Source organism: Lonchura striata, chromosome 9 (genome assembly GCF_050655825.1).
Source record: "Lonchura striata isolate lonStrDom1 chromosome 9, ASM5065582v1, whole genome shotgun sequence".
Classification (NCBI taxonomy): domain Eukaryota; kingdom Metazoa; phylum Chordata; class Aves; order Passeriformes; family Estrildidae; genus Lonchura; species Lonchura striata.
Window position 1 is genome coordinate 16,291,321 of NC_140711.1, and position 23,628 is coordinate 16,314,948.

Sequence of the window (23,628 nt, forward strand, 5' to 3'; positions counted from 1 at the left end):
ACACAGGTCCTTGTTGTTCAGCCCTGTACTTTAAATGAAGAGACTGTCTATTCAACATTTTATTTATCCACAGGGGATGAATCAACTATTTAGATACTATGCTGGTTTTCTATGGATTTTTGTGGATATGAATATTCCTTTGAAAATAAACTTGCTCGCAGGTCATAAATACTTTATCATGTGCCAACTGAAAGCCTGTTGATACACTTTTGTAACAGTTCAGTCCTTAGATTGTCAGTGTTTAGGTCTAATAATTGTTATCCTACTGGAAGTACAGCACTTCAAAGACTCTTAGAAATATGTTCAAGGCATATACACTAACAGTCTGTGAAAGCAGTACTTGCTTACCTATTTCACACATGAAGTTACAGCCTGTTAACAGCAACACTTTAGGACCTCTGTGGTGTTTGTGCAAGCATTCAAATTTTCATCCCAGTGAAGCGCTCTACTCATACTATTTTTCATCTGCTCATATTACACGTTACCCCATTCACTTCCCCAAACACAGCTCCAGCAAAAAAAGTACTCTTAAATGTATGATCATTTAAGATGATTGTGCATTAAAGAATATTCTCTGATATGTTTCTGAAGATAACAGAGCTCTTTGACAGCCAGGATTGCTAAACTGACTGAGAAAACCTACTTCATTTTACTTTAAATTGCAATTAACAGCTGTTTGTTTGGAGTTTCCTAAGCCTCTCCAGTGGAACTGTTAGCAAAGGCTGAAGAGCAGGTAAAGAGCCATGGGGAGTACAAAGCAAGTGGAAGGTTTGAGATGCTGTGTTTAAAGGAGCATCGTTGATTACCAGCTGCAGTCCTGGTCTTGCTGATCCCACTGACTAACTGCCGTCTACGACAGCTTGACTTGCTTCTACCTATAGGCTCTAGGTCTGCTAACGTGCTGCTGAGGTTGTATTTCTGGAAGAGAATAAAACACAGAAGACAAAGGCTGCTGGAGCTCAGGCCCAGCTATGCACAGGTCACAGCGATTTCCCCTGCAAACAATCCCTTTTCAAGCCTGGGGAAATGCTACCTCCAGGGCTTTCTGCTGCTGTCTTGTGCATGCACTGGATGAGAGAGGAAGGAAGAGATGGAAAAAATGAAAAGATGGAAAAAGACGGAAAATTAAGGTTAAGTCGTACTATTTTCCAAGTGAGCCAATTTTGGATCAACAGAGATAATGGCTGTGAAATAATCGGGTTGAAGAACCTGTCCTAGCATTTAACTTTTCCCTCCCTTGAATCCTGAAAGAGCTCTATTTCCATAAATGATCTGTTTACAGGGCTTCTCCAGTAAAGAATGGTGCTTCCATTAGACAACAGATGTAAACAACTCCATTTAGCCCTTCTGAGCAGCGAGCTTGGACCTGCAAAATGGCTGTTCTACTCTGCTGACATCTCTATAAACTTCAGTGGGACTACTGACAGAAAGGGCACAATTTGACCAAAATGAAGAAAATACAGCAATGATCTTTTTTTTCATGTCATAACAACCACACATACAATCTCAAACAAGAAAAAGCCTACTCTGCCTTATAAAGACAATTCAATACTTGCATGAGCAGCAAGTTGGAGCAGTTGGGTGCCAAAAACACAAAAGCACAATTGGCAGCAAACAGCTGATCAGCTGCCAGGGAAGTGCAGAAAGGACTGGGGGCGGACACAGAAATAGCCTTTGCTTTGGCCCACAGGGCTAATGCAGACCACACTGTGCTCCCTGAACAGGTCATTTGATGGCTGCCATAAGAAAATCAAGTCTCTGCCAGCAGACATCATGCAGGGAGCCCCCAAATAAGCACATTATTTAAACACATGCCTAACTTTCACTATGTGAGCAGTCGCAGTGAAGCACACGTGGGTAGTCAATGGGATTATTCACGTGCTTTAAGCCAAGAACAGGATAAAGTGCTTTCCTGAACCCATTTCTTGGATTTCCACTCCAAACTGGCATCTTCTGCAGAAACTGTTGGCAAAAGCTGATCTATAACAGTAGCCAATGTATTTTTTGAGAAGAGTCATTTTCTCTCTACTGCTGTGAACTCGAAATATCTCTTTAAAGTGCTTTAAATTCACAAAGTTCTTGAAAAGCATGACTTTGGCAATCCAGTGAACAATGTTTCAGGGAACATTATACCATTCACGTTTCATGTGCCAGACCCACTAGGTTCATTTGGTGGCTCTTCTACAGAAATTCATCATAAGAAGATATTCTTAGTTAGCATGATTATACCAACAGCTCAAAACTACACATTGCTCATTCTTTATCCATTTAGATGGTTCTACTGATATGACTCCTTGTATTTCTTTCAAATATAACAAATGAAAATATCTTCAATGCCAAAGAAAGCATCAGACCTGTAATTAGCATTGTATTTTACTAGTTGCTGAACATTATATCATTCAGAGCAAAATTTAATAAATGTTGATAATAACACTGGACAATTATCTTAATTCAAAACCATAGTTTTTTCAAGTATTCAAGTTCCATCAGATTATTTTGCTTAGTTTACTCATCTTAATGTTATCCTTTCTCCCTGCAGAAGAAAACCAAACAGTGCATAACTGGTAGCCCAAACCCATAGCTGGCTAAGATTTACTACAGAGATACTGCCTCTTGCTTCCTTGGTGACCCTCAAAGTGCTCCCTATTTCAACGAAAACCCTGCCATCACTAGTACACTTAGCTACCAGTTAACTGAATGCAAGAATCAAGAACCTCTGTGTTGCTTAACGTATATTTTGTTATCAGCTCAATAGTCACACATTGGCTCTAGACTAACTAGTTCAGAACATTCAACATGCTGCATATTTAGCTCAGGCACAATTTCTGTTGCAGTTAAAACTAAAAATTAGCAGCATTTGGTTTAGTTTGTCAGCAAAAATGCAGTCACTACCAGAACTCAGGCCAAATATCTTGGAGAAAATAACTATGATTCCATGCAAAGAAACATGACTTGGAAGAGAAAATTATGCACTGAAATTTGTAATAATAATGCTCTTTATCTTCAGATCTTGACAAAACAGTCACTGCTGCTCACAACATTGAGTATTCAGCAGCCAAGCCTAGCAGACTTTTTATTTTTCCTAATGGAAATAAAGGTAATTTATTCCCAAATTCAAAATCTAAGAAAGGGTTATATATTGGATAGGAGTATAAAAATAAATGTCAAGAAAGAGGGGAATGTAACTCATTGTAATCTGTGATCCAGCAACAGGAGTTAAGCAAAATAAATACATTTTACAGGTTGACTGGGTTGCAACATGGTGATTGAAAGAAAAGTCTTCAGCACCTTAGCCCTCATCCCCCCTCATCCCCCATTCTCCCTTAACATCAGCATTACAATCAACACATGACTGCATCAAATGGCATCACATTTCCAGATGACCTGTACTCAGCCAATTTTGCCAAAGATGCACATTGACTCCAAACCTAAAAATGATAGGATGTTTACTTATGAAAAAGAGTTATTCTAAAAGTTCAGACTCTGAAAGAGGGATCTTCCAGAGCAAGAATCAGTCCTCTGGGCAATTCATCCTTCTACAGCACCTACAAAGTAATTCTCAGATGAAATCCATGTTAGTGCATCAGCAAAAGATGAAGGGAAATTCAAAAATATCATCTATAATTTACTATTTCAGCACAAGTATCTCTCTACCTCTGAAACCCATTTAGTCTCAAATGAGCCCAGAACCTTTCAATAGCATCCCACAGCAAGAAAAAGCAGCCTAGGAGAAGAAAGACACAACCAAGTGAATTGAGCTGCAAGAGAATTTTAAAAAGTACAAAGGTTCCTTTTCACCGGTTCCTTTTCCACTGTTCCCAGTGGAATCTGACTACCAGCATGTCCAGTCTATACAAGAGGAGATGACAGCACAGCAGACCTTTAGCACTGTGGTTCCCCCATGAGTTACACGAGCACAGCTGTGAGCTGAGGACCACCCAACCCCAAGCCTCCAGCTTTTCAGCAAGGAAAGAAGCATTCTGATCTATATGAAAACTAATCCATTTCAATGCTTTGTTGTGTTTAAAGCCAATCTGTCCAATACAGATAAATGTCATCTCTGATCCATTTCTTGTTAAACAAATACTGCTAATACAATATAAACGCTTTCCCTCCCCCATATTAAACTATATCATGCTTTATTTATTTATTCTTTACTAGCAGTTCATATAAACATTGTACTGAGCACTGCAATAAAACTCACTACAGAAGGGATGGAAGCAATTTATCATGATAAAGTCAGAAATCATCCCATCAGCAGCCTGGTCTGTAACACAAAACTGGCATGTACAAACCCAAGACCATTACAACTATACTCAAGATGATCCATCCCAAGCAGCCTTCTTGAAACAAATCCAGCTCCAGAAATCTGGTTATTAAAATCTTATATCATCTAGTATCTCAAAATCTATATTTTTCCAGCTTATCAAAACAAATCCATTCAATCTCTTTCAGGTAACAGATGCTATTTGTGTGAAAAGTCATATCATATAATTATGCCTGAATTTTCACCTTTCAATCACAAAAAATTGGCAACATGCAGAAGTGGTAAGACAGGCTTGCCTGCAGGCACCCTGTGATACATTTTGTAAGTAGAGGAGCTTGGCCAGGCCTATGGCACAACTTGTCATGACTCAGTGGGCTGAGGGCATGGCACCCACAAGAATCCTGGGACAAAGTATCTGGGAAATGTTCCACAAAACAAAAACAAAAACCAACCACAAAACCAACCAAACTTTTTCCCCCTCTCCACACGTCCAATGACCATGCATGGCTGCACATGAGACTCAACCAGTGCCTGCCACCACTTCCCCCCTCATGTCCCTGTGCTCCTTCCACCCTACCCAGCAGACAGCATAGGAGAGAGATGGGGTGGCAGAGAATTTGGGCACAGAAAGGAGTAATCTGCATTTGACAGGATAAACTCTAATCCTCATGAAAGAACAGCAGGAGCAAGATGGCATCGAAGCAAGCAGGGCATGAGATTTGGGAGAGGCGGCACTACAAAAAATGATGCCAGGCAGAGCCCTCCTGACTTCTCCTGCCATTACTGAGGGTAATAGAGGAGCCAAGGATAAAGCTCTGATGGAAAAACCTGTAGTATACAGAAACAATAGATAATGAAAGGGATGCAAGACTGCAGACAGAAAAGCATTATAAAGTACATAGGACACCAAAATCAGCTGAGTGTCAAAAAGCCTTCCAGCGAAGATGCTACTGGATCTTTGCATGCAAGTACTGAGAATTATTCCATCTCACTCTGACATCAATTTCTTGGGGGTCTCCCTTTTCTTGTGGTGCCAAGATGTATCTCTTAAAAACACATAATTATCAAGATTTCATAAATAGAACCAGCACTCCCTGTCCATACCTGTGATCACACAGCTGCCTGTGTGACAGTGCTCACATTGCCTTGTTTTCTTAAAAGTTTACAGAATTTCAGTTTCCTCACAATTTAATTCATGTGAAACGTTTTGTTCTCAGACCCTGTGTACTTCAAGTTTGCTCTGGCTGAATGCCCCCATTCTGTTGCCAAGCTTATGCGATTCCGATCAGCAGGATTGCTGCCCAAACAAAACAGTCCCAGATACAAACACCCTCCAAACTACAGAGAACTTCAGAGCCAGATGAGAATTTCATGACTGATCCTCTAACATCTCTCCATCATCAGTCAAACTAAACAAATCTAAGACAGGATATTCAGAGACCAAGTTCCCAGTTCAGTCACAACTGCTCAGAACATAGAGCCTCACTACAGAGATCCACATCACAGTAGGAAGGAGGGAGTCAATATTTCAGGACACTCAAAATCATGAAAATAAAAGATCATGAAAATAAAACCTCTCTAAGACATGAGTCACAGTACCACAGTAAAATGTTCTTTCATCAGTCTCTATGTTATACTGGCTAAATTCCCAGGTCAAAGGCATGTTGGTTAGAAGATGAACATCTAAATATAACTGTTTAGATTTGGGTTTTTACAGTATTTTACCTACTGATGACTGTTAAATATATTTAGAAGTAAGCTGTAGGTTCCAATGCCTGGTGTTCATGGCATATATATTTTATAACAGAACATTTTTTTTCGCATCAATAAAGCATAAAAAGACCTTGACCAATATATCAACAGAGCTGTTCTCATAAGTAACTACTACCAAAATTTTGGCCCCAGAAATTACTGTTAACTCTCAAAATCTAATAACTTTGTCACAGCTGAACTAGTTCTGGAATTTTAAACTAGATTACAGTTTCAAAGATGCCAGAATTTCTCAGTGAAAGCAGAAGAATTTATCAGCTCCAGCATTTTTCAGGACAAATGGCAGTCAAAATACAAGTCCAAGACAAGGTAATGGTTTAAAGAAAAAAAAAAGAAAAAAGTAGAAATAAATTAAGAAATAGGAGCTGACAAGAAAAGAAAGAACAAAATAGAACACGCAGCAGCATAGATATGTCAAGTTCATCCACTTTGATTTTGAGCTGACCCCTAAGCTGCTTTCCAACATATTTTTCTCCTAACATGAGTTCCCAGTACATGTATTATTTGGTATAGTTGGCCCAATATTAAAACAATGGAATCCTGCAGCATGAAGGCAGCTGTTGCTTTTTCAATTTGTTCTTGGAGGCTTTCCAATAATGTCTGTGTCAGAGGATGCTTTAAAAAGTTTTTCTCCTCACTCTGTGCCTGGCACAAGAAGCCCATCTCAGACAATACCTGCCAGACAGCCACTGCATTCTGCAATGCAGCCCTTTCAAAACCAATGTTTCACTCTGCCACTCCTTCATTTTTTGCAATAAAGCAATAATTTGGTAAGTAGCTATGTAGTTCAGTGACACCTCTCTTGCATTGCTAAGACTTTGTTTCTGAGACAGGGATACAGACTGGGTGATAAAGGCACGTGCTACAAAAATGGAATCTGCCCTGATTATATGCTACAAGTAACACTGTTTAATACTATGGACATACAACATGCACAAATTCTTGACAAAAAAGGTTACCTTTTGCTAAATGTAAATCAAATTAATTTCTGGTCTAATGAATTATTGTATTGAGAGGTGCAAAATAACAAGCATCCATTCCTTCCTCTAAAGTTTTTTGTTTTTTTGTTTTTTTTTTTTATCACCAAGTTCTTTGATGCTAATGTACAGCACTGCTTTTTCTGGGTCACAACCACCCCCAAGATTTAAACCTCGCACTCCTGAGCGTCTCTGAGAAGGGATCCTCCTACTTCCCATGGACACAAGCCACTTCCAAGGGAATGAACCTGCATCTTTAGCATGTCAGCCGTTTTGGGAAGCCTTCATCAGCCCTTGCAAAGGATGAAGAAGCCTGGTGGCTTTAGCCTTCCCTCCTACCACGCATCCTCATGAGCACCATCAGTGCCTGCCCCAGAGCATCCCCAGGGAGCTGTGTCTGGCCAGCACAACTGTCCCATCTCAAGGAACTTCCCCAGCCCTGACTATACTCACAGGCATTTCATCTGCAACACTACTCCTTTCCCACCTCCAACACCAAATTATTAATCGTGGGGGAACTCTGCCAGGATTATAGCTATACAAACCTTTGAGCAGACAATGCAAAATATAGAGGAAATTTGGGTCCCACTGCAGTGCAGATACATAGCCACTACCACAGGGCAACTTCACACAGTAGGTTTTCTACTTCTTTAAGCCATGAATAAAAGTAGTACACTAGAGATTCTACATGAGAAATAAGGGATCTACAGAAAGTGATCAAAAATACCTTTCTACAAAGAGTCTCATTAATTCAGCAAAACTTTGGAGTTGGATAATTGACAGGATTTGCACCAAGAAACCTTTACAAAAGAAAAATCAGACCAACTCATTTACATTCCTGTTTCTCCTGCAACTAACTTACTTGTTAAGCTGAGCCAAAACAGCCATATGCTAAATTACTCTGCTTTGTACAGTTCAGAATAAGTCAAGTAAAATGGCTGAGGATGCTGCTCCCCTTTAAGGCCAACAGGGCCCATGGGTAGGACAGCCTTCCAATATCCACATCCTCCAGATAAAAAGGTTAAATCTGCATAGTGTTTTCAAGGTTTTTCCAGAAGTAATAATCTTTTCTGATGCTTCCATTTTTCTGGTTTTCAAAGAACAATTCATTAGCACTTGACAAGACAAATATTAAGCTTCTGACTTCTTGCAATTTAGTCATTCAAACTCAGAGATACTCAGAAACTCCAGCTTCTCCATAAAATCTCTGTTTCTTCCTCTTTACTTGTCAGCAAAGTTCAGATAATTTTGCAGAAGCTTAACTAATCCCTCAGCTGAGTATTAAGTTTCAAAACGCTAGTGGTTATACATATATATACATATCTACAGTTCTAAGAACAAAGAAGGAGGGGAAAAAACCACGCGAAAAAAAGCAAATCCCTCCAGAAAAGAAATAAAATATGCACCATGAGATTTAACCAGATGCCCTTATCCCCTCAAGGCATGGTTAATATACTATCTGCCAGTACATATGGGACCAATTAAAAAGAGCTAACTCCTCACACAGGCACTGCAGCGTCACTCTGGAGGAACCCACAATCCATTAAACAAACTCATTCCAAGTAATTCCATTCTGGAAACACGTGGTCATTCATAACCAAATCCCAGTCTTTAGGAATCTCATATGCCATGAAAAAAACAACCCTACTTCTACAGAAATCTCTGGCAAAACAATCTGAAATCCAACCGGAACAGAACTACCCTTATCTTTACTGCTGCTTTACATGTGCTACTAGCTGCACCTATGAAGAATTACTACCACATCTTAGAGAAGTAATTGTCTTGGTCTTATACTTCAACATTGCCAATGAAATTAAGTGTACTGAATGATGGAAGTAATGCATTGTTTAACTAAAGGAAACAGAAAAGTTTGAAATTATCCAAATGTTCCCTTCCAGCAAGACCAGCAGAATGGGAAGACTTCAGGCATGTACAAGGATCATCATTCAACCTCTTTACATTGTGAAAGCTACTTCCTCTGTTTCCAGTAATTCTACTCTCACTTTTGTCCAATCTGCTCCAAACTTTTTTCAACACAGCAATGACTTACAAGTTCCTACACACAAAAAACCTACAGAATAAAGAATTCCATTCAGCAACAAAGAGGAACATCCTCATTCTCCGTACAGTCTCAACTTTCCTCCCCCCATCCATTGATTGCTTACCACCACAAACTCAATCCATTCTCAGCCACTTTAAAACCTAAATAGTTTTGCATTGAAAAAAACCCCTGTCTTTTCAAGTTTGGGCTCAACTTTGAGAAATGAAGCTGCAAAAGAAACAGGGGGAGGAGAGGGGTTATTATTATCAAGTGTTTGTTCTGTCAATTATTGCAAGCAGTGTTTTAATGTGTTTTAAGCTTAGAACAAATGAAGTAATATACAACACCAAGATCCAAGGAAAGAGACCTGGGATGTTAAAGCCCTGAGCTTCTCTAGATAGAGATATAAAATACATTCCTATAATACAAGATGGAAATACATTGAATACCCACTACATTTACAGACCCCTGTCTGCCTGTGTCATGCAGCTAGTTAAAAGATGTGAAAGAACCAACAAAATTAAAATAAATTAAGTGCCTGCCCAGCATTTCCCAACTGTCTTACTCCTCTGCCCCATTCAATTTAACTTTGAAGCATTAGTGATGCAGTTATTCCAACAACCCTCAAAAGGCACAGAGTTGTAGCTCTGCAGATGTTGACAAGGTGGCTCTTCTCAAACTTGATGCAGCTGAAATCTAAATGATTTATCCTGAAAGAGAAGGGAATAAAAGAATTTAGGGGCCTCTGATAAAATATGAAAGTATTGAATCCTGTGAATATCTATTAGTCATTCCTCTGAGGAAAGAAGTATCAAGACATATATTTTTTTTAATAAAGAAAAGTCATATATTTGGCTGAAAGAAAATACTCAACTCTGATGCTAAATGTTTGAGCTGCTTTACAAATTCAGTCCTCTATAATTATACCGAGACTGCTAAAAATTCCACTTTCATAACCACCACCACAAATAAATAAGTGTCAAAATAAATCCAGTAGATTATCATGCAAAAATGTGTCCTCTACAGCTTAATCTTGAGATAATGCTTTTTATAGCAAGTCTTTCTGCCCAGATTTGCAGCTCTTGTTACTTGCATTCTGACCACTAAGCACAAGGGTCATCAATCTTATAATTCATTTTTTTCATTAAATTCTTCATGCTGCAGCCCTGCTGATGGCTTTTCATCTCTGCTTATCTAAGGTATGTGCATACAGAATGGCCATACAGTTCTTTGAAAGATCTCCAAGCCATACTCACTGATGTCAAGAACAGTAATTTAGCCAAAAGAAAAGAAAAACAAACAAACAAACAATTTAGAGGCAACCTGTAAATACGAGGCAGATGGATGAAAGTACACAGGGATTCACTATGAATCTCCAGTGACACTTCTCTATTGGTCAGCCCCAATTTTGCAATGAAAAATTCACAGAAGACTTTTCAAGGGAATCTCTGAAGTTTCCTTCTTTTACAAATACTTTTAGGAAAAGTAACTCTATCTCCATGTTTAATGCAGTTTCTTATGTTTGGAAAGCAAGGGTCATTTAGAAAGCAATTAAAGTCCATGGCTGGGAGGATCAAGACCAACCAGTCTGATGGAACACCCTGCTCAGAAGGGAAGCGCTGTGGAGAGCATTTATCAGCAGAGCTCCCCAGCAGCCAGGGCACAACGTGACAGCTCCACAAGACTTGTGCCTCACCACCACACACTTCCCTCAGAGCTTCATTACAGCTGCTGAGATCCCAAACGCTGCCCACTGCAAAGCTGCTCTGCCTACACCCTAATCGTGAATGTTCAGCACAAAACATTCCACGTGGGCACAAAATAAGGCTTTGCCTCTAGGTCTCCACTTGGGAAGTCAAAAGGTAGTCAGAGCTGAACACTCAAAATGAACATTTCTCTTTCTGAGGGGTAATTCTGAGCTCGATGACAGATGGCTGTTTTCCTGCCTTCCAAGCATTACCATTATTTAGAGGAAAGTCTGTAAAAATGTTTGTACTGTTGGTAAGTTACTTGGGAGACCACCACAAGTAAAATATTTTCATTTTTAAAGAAAGTATGCCATTTCAGTCCAGAAGCAAACTTGAAACAGATAACCTCAAAAGTGGAAAGTCTTGGGCAAGTTGTTAACTGAAGTCACAGATTTTTCAGAGGGGACTTTAACTCCACATCAATTAATCACCACTAGTTCCCCTCCTACAGACCAACCTTTAATCCAACTGCATTATTTTTAGTGTCAGATGGTTTGAGGAACAGAAGGTATCCTTATTTGATTTTTTTCAATTTTGGATCCCAGGTTGTCTGACTGGAACAGATTTTCAGATGACATTAGAAAAGCTCTGAAATAACATCAGTCAATTTTTGCATGCACAGCTATTTGCACAAGCCAATTTTACATTTTTACAAGACAATCATCTACATAAACATCTGGCTGCTCCATTCCCAGCAGCTGATGAGCGAAGGGGACCTTTGATCATTCACCAAAGCCAGTTCCCTCCTGGGTGCAATCCAGCAACCACCACAATTCAAGAGTTCCAAGTTTTGCTGTTTCCCTGTCCTGAAGTGCTCATTGGCTATCACTGCATCTCAGTGTCATCCTCAGCACAACAGAGAAAATCAGAGGTTGAAGTCACAGCAACTCCCTGCAGAAACAGGAACCCAAATTACCACCACTGCTGGTTGTTCAGGCCAGGGGAGTGTATGCTGCAGTTATCCACACAGGGTGACCGTGGGTTTTGACTGACACACAATGAAAAAATGTATGACAAGGGCACCTGCTAAAACACAGATTTTTTAAAAAAATAATTTGTTTTAAATACAGGTAGAAGTCCTTTGAAAACCATGATATTATACCTTCCCTTCTATAAAGATTAAAAGAGGAACAGCTTCAACCAGCACATGAAACAGGGCTATGTGTTATGATCTATTTTCCCCGTAGCATCTGCAGAAAGCTGATTAGTTCCAACTCATGCTCAACAACATGAGCACTTCCACTTTCATGTTTTATCACCATTATAGTCAGAAATTAAAAGACTGGTGGCTATCACTGATGTTCCCAACCTGGCAGAGTAAAGCCACTCCTGAAAGATTTGGGATTGCTTTTTCTGCTTACACAGTAGAGAAATCACAAATGCAGTTTACTGTGAAGCTGCCAATATTTAATAGTGTTTAATAGTGTGGTATCTGAGTGGGAAAAGGGTGCAAGTGTCTATCTAGAGAACAAATCAGTTCATCAGCTTCCCACCGAGCTTCCCTCCTTGCCTTCATCCCTGAATGTGTGCTGCTGGGTTGGAGTTGGGGGGATATTTGTTTGCTGAAACACCATCTCAGAGATTATTCTGGGGAAGAAACGGGACGTAATTCTGAAAACAGAGTCAGCAACATGCACAGAATTGTGCATGAAATACAGAAATAACATAAGCAGGACACGGGTAAATCTCAGTGATAACTATGGCAAGGTCTCTGACCTGCCTCAGGTCGCACAAATCACCCCGGGGTGCTGCTGCCCCGTCGCTGCTCAGGCTGTAGCCAGCCCAACTGACCCCCACAGCTGCTTCCTCATCATTTCTCACAGAGGATGGCTACCTTTCCAGTTCTTTAGCTCTAAGTGTGCATGCACAGCAGAAGGAATGAGGAATGCAAGGTTCATTTTGGCCCAGCCCATTTGGTTTGGAAGATATTCTTCTGCAGTTCTGCACATGAAGTGCTCTGCCTTCAGCCTCTTTTCTGTTTGGCACACGATCAAACCATATTTAGAGGAAATTCAATTCATCTATAAAAGCTTCATCTCAATATATTGTGACTTACCTCTTCTCCCTATTCCCATTCAAAGGGAGAGAGCACAGCTTTCAAAGCCATTCCCATTTAAACATTACTTTCCATCTGCACATTTTTCAACTTCCAAAACTTTACTTGGTATGAAAAAAGAACAGCAAAGAAGGAAGGCTGTCTTACTGTATTATATTCACTTAATAATCATAAGCAATTTCTCAGAGAAGGCCTCCAGGCACAGTTTTAATGTTAAAGCAATTCTTGCTTCATTTTAACTATCCACTGATGCAGAGCTGATAGCCCAGCTCATTAAAAAGTACAGGGCACTACTTCAAGAAATGTCATAATTTATCAGGCAGTTAAGTCACCCTGCACATGGCAGCCTGGATGTACAACACCCACAGCCTCTGACACTTTCTGAATCCAGCCCTGAAGTCCCTCTGCTTTGGGCTCAGCCCCCCATGTTGCAAAGCTTCCTGCTACAGCGTCATCATCTTTTTCAAGAGGCTTAGCAACATTTAAAAATGCATGAATCTCACTTGAGTGACAACCCATTTAACCAGCTATAAAACTCTTTAGAGGAAGGATAGTTAGAGAGAAGATAAATATTGGAATTTTTTTTTTTTTTTGCTTTAGCATGGGAAGTCCCATATTAGGTTGACTAAGGAGTCCAAAACCGTGACAGAGCTCTCACTTTGTCCTGTTGGACAGTAGATTTGTCATATCACTGACAAGATCCAACACCTTGACTTTGCAAATTGTAACAGGCAATGCAAGGAATCATTGCCTGGGATGAGGTTCAATTTAACCCCCAAATTATTATTTTGAGGGACTGTGTTTCTATTCCCTCAAGTACTCCTAACACACAGGAGATAATTAACTGATTTTTGGGCTCATGTAAGATGGCAATGAACCACCTCCTCTGCCAATCTTCCAAGAAAATGGGCATTAGAAGAAAGCAGTAAACCCATCCCAAGCCCCTGTCAGGAAGGTGTGTGTTTGGGACTGTACAACATACTGGAAACCGAGTGGTGACTCTATCAGTAAATTCAAGTGGGTGCTACATCCAAGTGTGACACTGCAAAACCAGAGTACCTTGCTGATTCACTCTGACTCTGCAAACATCACAATGCTCTGCTTTCTGTGTTGCTTTCTGGAAGAAAACCTTACTTTTAAACTAAAGCCCACTAAAAGAAGATTAACTGCTCTTAAAAAGTACTTAATCACCTCTTTGCTTGTTATCAAGTGGCCCATATATATCTGTCAGATGAGCACCATTGACAATGCATTAAATAAACACTTCTGCTTAAAATACATAAGTTTACTTATGAGTAGTTTGAGACACACAAATATCTACAGTTTATTCAGTTGAAGAATCTTCTGCTCTCAAAATGTCCATTCAGCAGCCCTGCCAGATAGTGTTTCACAATACTACAGGCTCACTTATTCATAAACAAATCATTAACATTCTTGACATAAATCCATAGCGTACAACAAATCCCAGCTATGATAGTGTTTTACTACATTTGCTGTGCCCATCATGAATGGGAGTCCTGTTTTCACTAAAAAAAAACATTCTCAACAAATAAAAGGCAAATTATTCTCGGCAAGAAAACCACCAGGATGAAATGCCTATGCACGGATTACAAACGAATTATCAAGTTCATACAGCAATAAACCTGGTATTCAGTTAGTGAAAAGGGCTGCCAAAATGTATGCAAGAAATTTTCTTCCTAGAACTCTAGTAGCTAAGAAATTCTGAAGGTAAAACACACCATTACAGGCTTTTATATTTTCCTCAGCTACTCAAGAAACCTCTCATACACCCGCATTTCTCCACACACGGGCACAAGAATCATCCGAGAAGACCCTTCAAAAGGCCTTCGGCTTTCACTCACTGCCAGGAGTTTATTTATAGCCTTGAATCAGAGGGTTTCAGCCAAGCCCAAAATGATCAAGGCCATTTTTACATACCTACACCACAACTTAAATTAGACTAATTAACATGAACAGAATAGTTTAATGAATGGATCAGGACCAGGCTCTTTGTTCTCTCTGAATATACTCCACATAGATGAAAGCACAGGGCAGTATTTCCCAAAAAAAGTCCATATGTGAATCCTCTGCAGGTACCCCAAAATGGTTTAATCATGCAAGTGGCATCCCACTGTGCTGAGGGGCATGGAGAGCATGGCAAGATGGGACTCCCTACTCGGAGCTAGTCTACAGAAGCACCTCCCAAAACAGTTCACACAGCATCCAGCCACTGGCAATGGCCATCCGTCAGCAAAGCTTCGGATATCACAAGGTTAAAACTCTACCCTCAATTCATTCATATCTTCCTCACCATATTTAAAGAATTAAATGCTTCCCTGAATGGCCATATTTATGTAATAAAGAAAAAAAAAAAAAAAAAGAAAAAAAGAGGGTGGAAGATAGTTAAGTTACTATTGGTGTTCTTGGCAGATGAGATATATGCTCACAAGAACTGGACTTCTCCCCGGGCTGATAAACATAAAGCAGGCTGCCTTCTGTGCCGGCTGCCAGCTCAGCCCACAGAATAAAAGATGTTTTCAATTCCGGAAAAGATCCATGTGCATTGGAACACTGAACACTCAGCAAGGCCTCAGTCCCTTACTCACAGAGCACAGGCCTGTGGGCACCGGGGGCTGCTCAGAGTACGTAAAAATACACATATGGCAAAGTTTTGCAGAAATGAGACCTTTGTTATTGTAAATACATGCAGATTTTCATAGCAATTACATTGCAGCATTTTTAGGGGCATGACTCTTCTTTTTATTACTTCCATTGGCATGGCTTTTCCATTTCAGCTTGCTTTAGTTCCAGTTCTGTGATAATTTCATGGCAGTACGCTCATATGTGAGTATATGCGGCATGAATGGCTCACCGTTTTTAGGTGCAACTACTGAGGATTGTTCTGCACTTCAGGAGAGCAGGTTTACAGGATCTAAACATTTCAGATCTATTTTTGCCAGAGAACACAGCTACTGAAAAAACACTGGGGCTGTCTAATCTGGCTATTGGTATCACAGAGCTCACCATCCTTAAAGTTCTTGCTTTGACCCTTGATCACCTAAAGTGGTAACATATCTGTTAGTATGGAAACCATCACAGCTGAAGGAGTTCAAGGGGTGAATAAATTTAGGAATCTTCTCATTTGCCTCCAAGTTTTCCGAGCACCTCAATCACAGTTTTAGATGTTGTCTGCAAGAGTAACGGATAAAACCTAACTCTTAAAAAAGCAACAATTTAAGACAGAAAATCACATGTAATCACACATCTATAGTAAATGAGGCACTACAGAAATGCCAGACTACGGAGGAGGTCAGACTAAAGTGATACATGAAAGAAGGCAAACAGCTCTGCCGGGAATCAGCAAAGAAACCAGACAAGTTAATCATTCATTTGCAGTATGATACAACAGCCAAATGACACTGAAACCTCAGTGTCAAGTCACCCAAGGAAACCACCATGCTGCAGAGCAGCCCAGGAAGCCCCTGCTTAGGAAACACACACAACACGACCTTGCTGAGCAGTGCTGGGAAACAGCAGGACTGGGAACAACTAAGTGGTACTGGAAAACTCAGATACTCATGATCTGAAATAATTTCATCCTCCTGAGCTACAGGTAGATCAGAGAGCTTGCAGGGCAGCTTGCTAAGAAGGAGTGATGCCAGTGAAATGCCACCTGCAGAGTATCAAAAGCTCCTGTGCTGGTCCAGGGAGAACTGCAACAGGCAAAGCCAGGAGCCAACAGCAAAAAGACCTGAATTAACAGGGAGGCTGAGCAGAAATACTGAGGACATGAGTGTTTGCCTTGATTGCCCATTTTCTGTAAATATCACTATCTCCAATCTCACCTTTCCTTTGCTGACCAGTAACAGCATAAAAAACATTAAGCTCTGCAAATGAACAGCTGCACAGCACCTGGTACTGCTAATGTCTCTTCACTAACCTGGTTTAGAAGCTGAAATAAACACTTTTGTCTCTAAAGGCAGAAGCTGGTCATCAAAACCCATCTGTCACTGGCTGTGCTCCGAAACACATCTCATGCTAAACCCCAGCTTGCAATTGCACAAAGCACACCCCACTCACAGAGCCCCAACAGGCACACTGACCAACCACTTGTCTCCTTCAATACACTAGTGCTGTATTTTGCCCACTGATCTAGTTCCTGGAAAAGAAAAGGGGGGGAGAAAAGGCATGACCCCCTTGCCCTGAGCCAGCAGCAAAATGTTCAATATTTTAACAGTGATTTCAAACAGGAGAAAAGCCAAGCCTGAATCCTCAGATTATCCTTTGCAAAACCCCAGCATCAGCGTTAGCAAATGAAAAGATCAAGTCAGTTGGCTCAGACAGACTGTAATTTCTGTACCTATATTTATGAACAGTAGATACATAAAACTGAGGAAAAGAAGTGCTAGAAAAACACACAGTGATGTTAACCACTATGGCAAACTGAATGCACCAATCCTTTCCTCCAGCCAGGAAACATTTTCAGGCTGTTTCTTTTAGGCTAGTCATTGGGTAGGAAATGCTTTTTAGACAGAAAAATATTTCCCTTTTCAGAAGACACCATAAAACCCAGGCACAGAGCACAGTATGTATTTTGATGAGAATTAATTACTTGTTTATTGTGGTAGTTCATTACACAGCTAATCCCCACACATTGTCTAAACAACTTATTTCCTCTGGTGAGTGAGGAAAGGTCAACATAAACAAAACAGTTTGATTTTTTTCTAAAGAAGAAGATGCAGACCACTGGCAACACATCTGCAGGGTGTAAAAAGCTGAAGAGCAACATCAGAGGATGTTCTTTGAGCACCTTCCAGTTTTTTAAGTGAAGGTATTCCAGAATGAAATGTTACCAAATATAATGGAATTGAGATGTTCCAGTATACAAAAATATTGTTCTAAACCAAGAGCTATTAATTCTTCAGAGCTGCAGGCTGTAGTTTATCATTAGCATCTAGAAGTGAAGGATGGTTATACCAGTCAATTCCATTTCTCCCCTGTGACTAAATCATGTACTAGCTAAATCATTTATGAATGTCAAAGGGTGACAGTTTTCAATTAAGATAATGAGATTCTAGAGGCTCTGGCCATCTGAACCCTGTTTGTGGATTCTCTTGCCAATTAAAAAAAACCCCAAAACAAAACAACAAAACACAAAAGGAAGCAGTCTGACAAACTGATTTTACTTAAACTGGGTACTAATAATTTAGCATTAATCCTACCACATATCTGCTAGCTACATACCAAGAATAAATATCTATACTAGTCACCACATGCTGTTAGGCATTAACACAGGGTTAAGAAGTTGTTGCTTGAATCATACATGTTGGAAACTGAAAAAATTTTGCTCCCCTTGCAACTCTTCAGCTCCTCAGGCAAGGACCCATGCTCTGTCCATACACCATCTCAGCAAAGGGACACACAGCATCCAAGGCCTGGCTGCTCCAAGAGAAGAGGGCAAAACAGTCAAGAGAGAAAATCAAGAAACTGCTCACTCACACAGCAGGAGTGGGCAGCCTCCCCAACAGCCAAAGTGCCCTGCTGATCCTGGGTCAGGTCTAAATGAGAACACAACCCTCCAGTTGCAAACACTGCCTGGGTGTGGAGATATACATTCCAGATCTTTGTAAATATGACCCTTTTAAGTGAGCATCCTACCCATTAGATCCTTTACTGTTAACTTCCATGAAGCATCTATAATATAAGTGCTGGTAGCTACAACTATTATTCCTTTTAGCCATCTCACACCCACTGTTCAAAGTAATTCTTTATACTGACCCACTATTTTTCAGGGAAAAAAAAATCAAAAGAAACCCTAAAGAACAACTACACAGTGAAAGTGAAGATTAATTTCTTAGGGTAAAAATTCAAACTCCCACAGAAGTTCAGTAAAGTCAAGTCAGAAAAGTAACACGACATTAGATTTGTTGGTTCAGACGTTACTAAGCACTGGCCAGACTCCATGCTTTCCCTTTTTATTTTACTTACAATTAGCTGGCAAGTGATGATGATTACCTAGAAAAACCACATTCCCTTTTGACCTCCAGGTGTACAAAGCAGAACAGCATTAAGTATTTCCTAAAGCAAACCCAGGATCTTCAGGCAGTGTGCAGTAAGGCTTCAAGCAGCCATGGCAGCAAGTCACCGCACAGTGTTTATGGCACAAACTCTCACTATGGAGTGTCAGCTCCTGGTCACATCTATCAAGGCAGGCTCTGAGTGTCATGGCACTGTCAGGCTGGCACCTGCTTCCAGACTCTTTTCCAAAGCCTTGTTCCAAGGCTGGACCTCTACAAACTACTGCATACATAAGAACTTAAAGGGGACAAGCTTACAGCATATTTATGTACAATGATGTGCACTGCCAGCTCAACTCCCTGTTCCACTGGAGAACTGGACTTTACCATCTCTGTTCCTAGTTCATACCCATACTCAGGAAGAATTAGAAGGGCCAAAGAGTGCAACAATGCCAAGTATTGGGAATCGCCCAGGCAAAGCAAGGGGAGTTACTCTGGTGCAGGCAGCTCTGTTCACCAGGGGGATGTCACCATAGAGCACACAGGATCCAGTCACCTTAGCACTGCTGGCACTGAAACCATCTTCTTCCCAGTGGAAAAACAGATTACATTTAGGAGGTGCTGATATGCTTGGAAGTAATTTCTCCCCATCTCCAATAGATGGACAAATTGTGCTGTGTCAGTTTGTTCCTGTTAGAAAATAGTCCCCAATTCCCCTGGAGAGCTCCCAACATCTCAGTTCCCTTCCTGGCCAGTCCACCCCACTGGCATTGCAAAGGGAGCCTTTACCTGCTCCTCTAGCCAGAGAGCTCCAACTCACCGGCTTTAATAAAACCACTGCTGCTTGATGAGACCTTCTAACTGGGATACTGCAAAGAAAAGCTTTTCTGGAAACTGTGTTGCACAGCCAAAACCACTCTGGACTGAGGGCTCTGCAGCACAGCTGCGATTGTTAGCAGTGACTAACATTGTTACCTAGAGCTCCTCAAACTTACAGTACTTTACAACCAGCATGGGAAGTCAGATATGGTGCTGGCACAGCAGTGTAAGGTCACTTTAAAGCAAACACCAAGTTACAGAGCTCAGTGGAGACCAGATTTAAAAACCTCCAAGAAAAGTGTTTAAAAATTAAGAAAAAAAAATTAAAACTGACAGATTTTTTGGGAAATGAGGAAGACTATGACTGCACACATATGGACTTGAGAGTAAGAACATGTTGGAAACAATGTTTTCTTTTCCCAGGATGAGGCAGACTGCTCTTTCATCTCAGTTTTGTAATGATGGCTGCTGGATAAGAAACATTTGTTCCTGATAAACACTGAAAAAAATAAAAAGCAAAGTGGGCATTTTTCACCCTTTGAAGAAACAAATCCAAGACGTTTTCACAAGAAAATCTGAAAATAAGAAGAGATCTCAGAAGCAAACTGGATCCACAAATAAGCTATACGGGTTTGGGCTGAAAGCAGAAAATATTTCCTGAGGTGTGTCAGGCCCCGGGCTGTGCCGGGCAGCAGCTGCAGCCACCATGGAGCACCAGGGCTGGTGATGCTCTCAGCCCACTGCCAGGCAGCTGCCGTGGCCCTGCTCCCACCCTTCTGTGACAAACTCCCTTTTTCCCCCGCCAGAGGAGAGCAACTGGGTGACTGCGAGGCATATTTACACTTCCATAAGTATTCTGTAAAGCAGTTTTCCCCCAGCCCCAAGTGAGCGGGCGGTGCACTCTGCGTGACAGACGTTCCTCTGGCAGATACAGAGCAGCCCCTTATCCAAACAGCATTAGGGCCTGGTCCAGGATGACCTCAACAGCACACACTTTCCAAAAAGTCATACAGAAACATTTAATTCAGCTCTCTTAGACATTAAAGCTACTCAAAAAAAAAAAAAAATCAAGTAACATTTGGACTTTTAAAAAAACACATGAAGTTTCTTCTCAGTCATAATAAAAGAAACATACTGGAACTCCACTGGCATTAGTACTGGCACTTAGATTTATACCAACGCTCTCAAAATCTGAATTTGGACCAAAATCAAAACCCACATATAGACAGGGGCAAAGTTTATCCCCAAGCGAACAAAATAACATCTCTTGTAGACATTAATGGCTTCTGAAACTCTCTAGCTTGATATGACATTAGTGATTTAAATGCCAAACCACATTCACTCTGTTTATCTTGGGAAGCTCAACATCCATGTAAGAACACCCTCAGACTATAACTGAGGAATGAAAGGTCAGGCTGTTACTTTCAGAACCAGTGCAGTAAACTTAAACAAGGTATGGACACTTCCCTGGTCGGTGCCATGCACTGGCTATTTTTCAAATATCATGTAAGCAGCATGAATAACTTCTGATACAGAGAAATAAAAAGCTCCACTTAAAAAAAAAAAAAATACACTCTGAAAGTAATTTAAACCAACCAGAAGTGAGCTATTCCAGTGCAAGATTTCTACAGATGCAGCTCCTGGGCCATGCTAGGCTTCTCATGGACATCTAAAGTCCCCAGCTGATGACCTGCTCCTCCCACACTCAGAAGTTCTACATCATTGTATAGCACTTAACTTCATCCAAATCCTCCTTAGATTCTGTCCTTCTGACAAACACATGTAGATATTTTAATCTATACAGACCTCACTGCCCCACACAGCTGGACCCTGCTCTGCCCTGCTGGAGCACAGTCCCAGGCTGAGAAAACCTCTCGAGGTTATCCAGTCACAGGGGTGAAAACTCTAAGCTGCAGCTCTGAATGTCTCTTTCCAGTTGAAGATCTGTCCATTACTCACTTCAGCTCACACTTGCAGCTCAGCATCTCTTTAAAGGTGACTTTTCTTTAGGGGAGATGAGCTCCTCCACCACTTCTGCAGCCTGAAACGTGTCAGCATTTTAAATGCAAGGAGGATGGGAGAGAATGGCTTCAGGAAAGGAATTATTAAGCACTAACTAGAATAAGTTAATATTTTTCACTGTCTTGAAGTGCCAGGGCTTTTCACTAGCCTTGATTACAAAAGGCAGTCACCTCATTCATTTAGAGATGAGTCTCAGGCTGGCCATAATGCCCAGACAAGCTGCCCTGTGCCTTGGCAGACCATGCAGCAAGACTGATATTTCTGACAGGGCTATTTCCCAGACCAGGCAGCCCCACTTCCCACTGGACACCCCCAAGGAAATTATTGAATTCTGTGTGTGATGGCCATTGAGGAAAACAAAATCCCAAGTCTTCACAGCAGGTTAAGTCCCGGAAACTCTGGGTCCTGTTCCCAAGCCAGAAGGTGCAGGACTGTGAAGGGCAGGTACAAGGAGTCACATATGACCTCAACAGCTACAAGAAAAAGACTGACTATTGCAACACCCTTCTGTGGGAAAAGGCAAGAGCAGATCCCACCTGTGCTTCTGCAACCTTTCAAATTGTTCAACTCCCCCTTCCATAACAACTCTGTATTTTAGAAGTACAAGATTAAAACATTGCCCTTTGAAAATGTTACCTGTCCCAGTACCAAGCTTCAGATTCTTTAATGAAGAAACAGCCTCTAAGCACCAGATCAAAGCAAAAGTCAGTCACAAACAAATGTTTCCTAACAGTCTTTATATACCATGGAAAAGTTACATTGCCATCTCAAATGGCAAGATAAAAGTTAATGGATTCAAAGGCCTATCCCTATGCACCAAGATAAGGCTGCATGCCTAAATCTCCTTTATCAAAGTGAACTGTCCAATCTCAGGAAGTGAGATCCCTTCTGCAGCCTTCAGCACCGATGCTCCATCATCAAGAATGTCACAGAGAGGGTTCCACCTGCCCCATCATCCCAACAGAAAGCACTGCTGATGGCAGTGCAGCACCAGGGGAGCCAGGGCCACAAACCCACACCCAAAACCTGAACCCAGCTCCAGACCTAGCCAGACCCCTATGCCTTGTCCTTGGCTGGAGGATCTCAGGGCTTTGGATGTCTCAGAAATTACTGATGTTTTTTTTCTCTGTTACCTATCCGAAAAAGCAAGCACCCAGCACTCCTCAGCAGCACTGCACATCCCTCCAGCACTCCGTTCTAGCAGGAAGCACCAAAGCTGTCTTTACTATCAGGACTTTCTCAAACACACAGTACCAAGCTCAATAGGCCCTTTCAGCCACACTATCAAGAGGCCAACATAAAATTTTCAAAATATCCTTCCTTCTAATTCTAATCCAAACAACAGAGCACAGCTGTGAAAACTGAAGCCTGTACAGATCTGTGCTGTATGGGCTCCTTCTTAAAAGCACTGGGACAGGATTCAAGCTTCTACATTTTCTGAATCAAATTTATAGGCAGGCACAGAAAATTCCCATGGACTAGGGAAAAAAATCAAAATGCTTAGGCTGACAATTTTCTGAAATATTAAAAAAATTCACTGCTGTCTTCTGCTGACAGACTGTGCAGCGAGCTGGGACAGAGGTCCACACTATGCCCTGACAACCAGGCAGCTGAGGGAGCTGCCAACTGCTGTTTGCTTAAGCTCCAAAATGTACTTTTCTGGTCAAAAACCAGAAAAAATATAATAAATGCCACATGTAAAAGCTAAAATTGGGCAGAAGGTTTGGTTAAATAAATAGCCTCAAATGAGAGGGAAAGGGATTAAAACGCTGTTTTTGAAGTCTGGTGTATTCTTTTTCTAGCAATTTTGCTGCTTGTCTTTTCACTCTCCAGCTCAGAGCCAAAGCCAGAACAACCAGCACACCATAACACAATTCCCAGTGCTCCTCTCCCCAGCAGAAGGCAATACTA

General features: G+C 41.0%; 1 protein-coding gene across 4 annotated transcripts in view; it reads right to left on the minus strand.

The window, feature by feature from the left end:
* The window catches only part of PID1 (phosphotyrosine interaction domain containing 1), a 92,526-nt gene that overhangs the window by 50,274 nt on the left and 18,624 nt on the right, over positions 1–23,628 (minus strand). The window contains exon 1 of one of the 4 annotated variants that reach the window (XM_085587706.1): positions 807–22,554. The exons of the other annotated variants lie outside the window; for them this stretch is intronic. The gene's annotated coding sequence lies outside the window, so the exon portion shown is untranslated. Of the gene's footprint in view, positions 1–806; positions 22,555–23,628 lie in introns of those variants that run through there. 4 annotated transcript variants of the gene reach the window in all.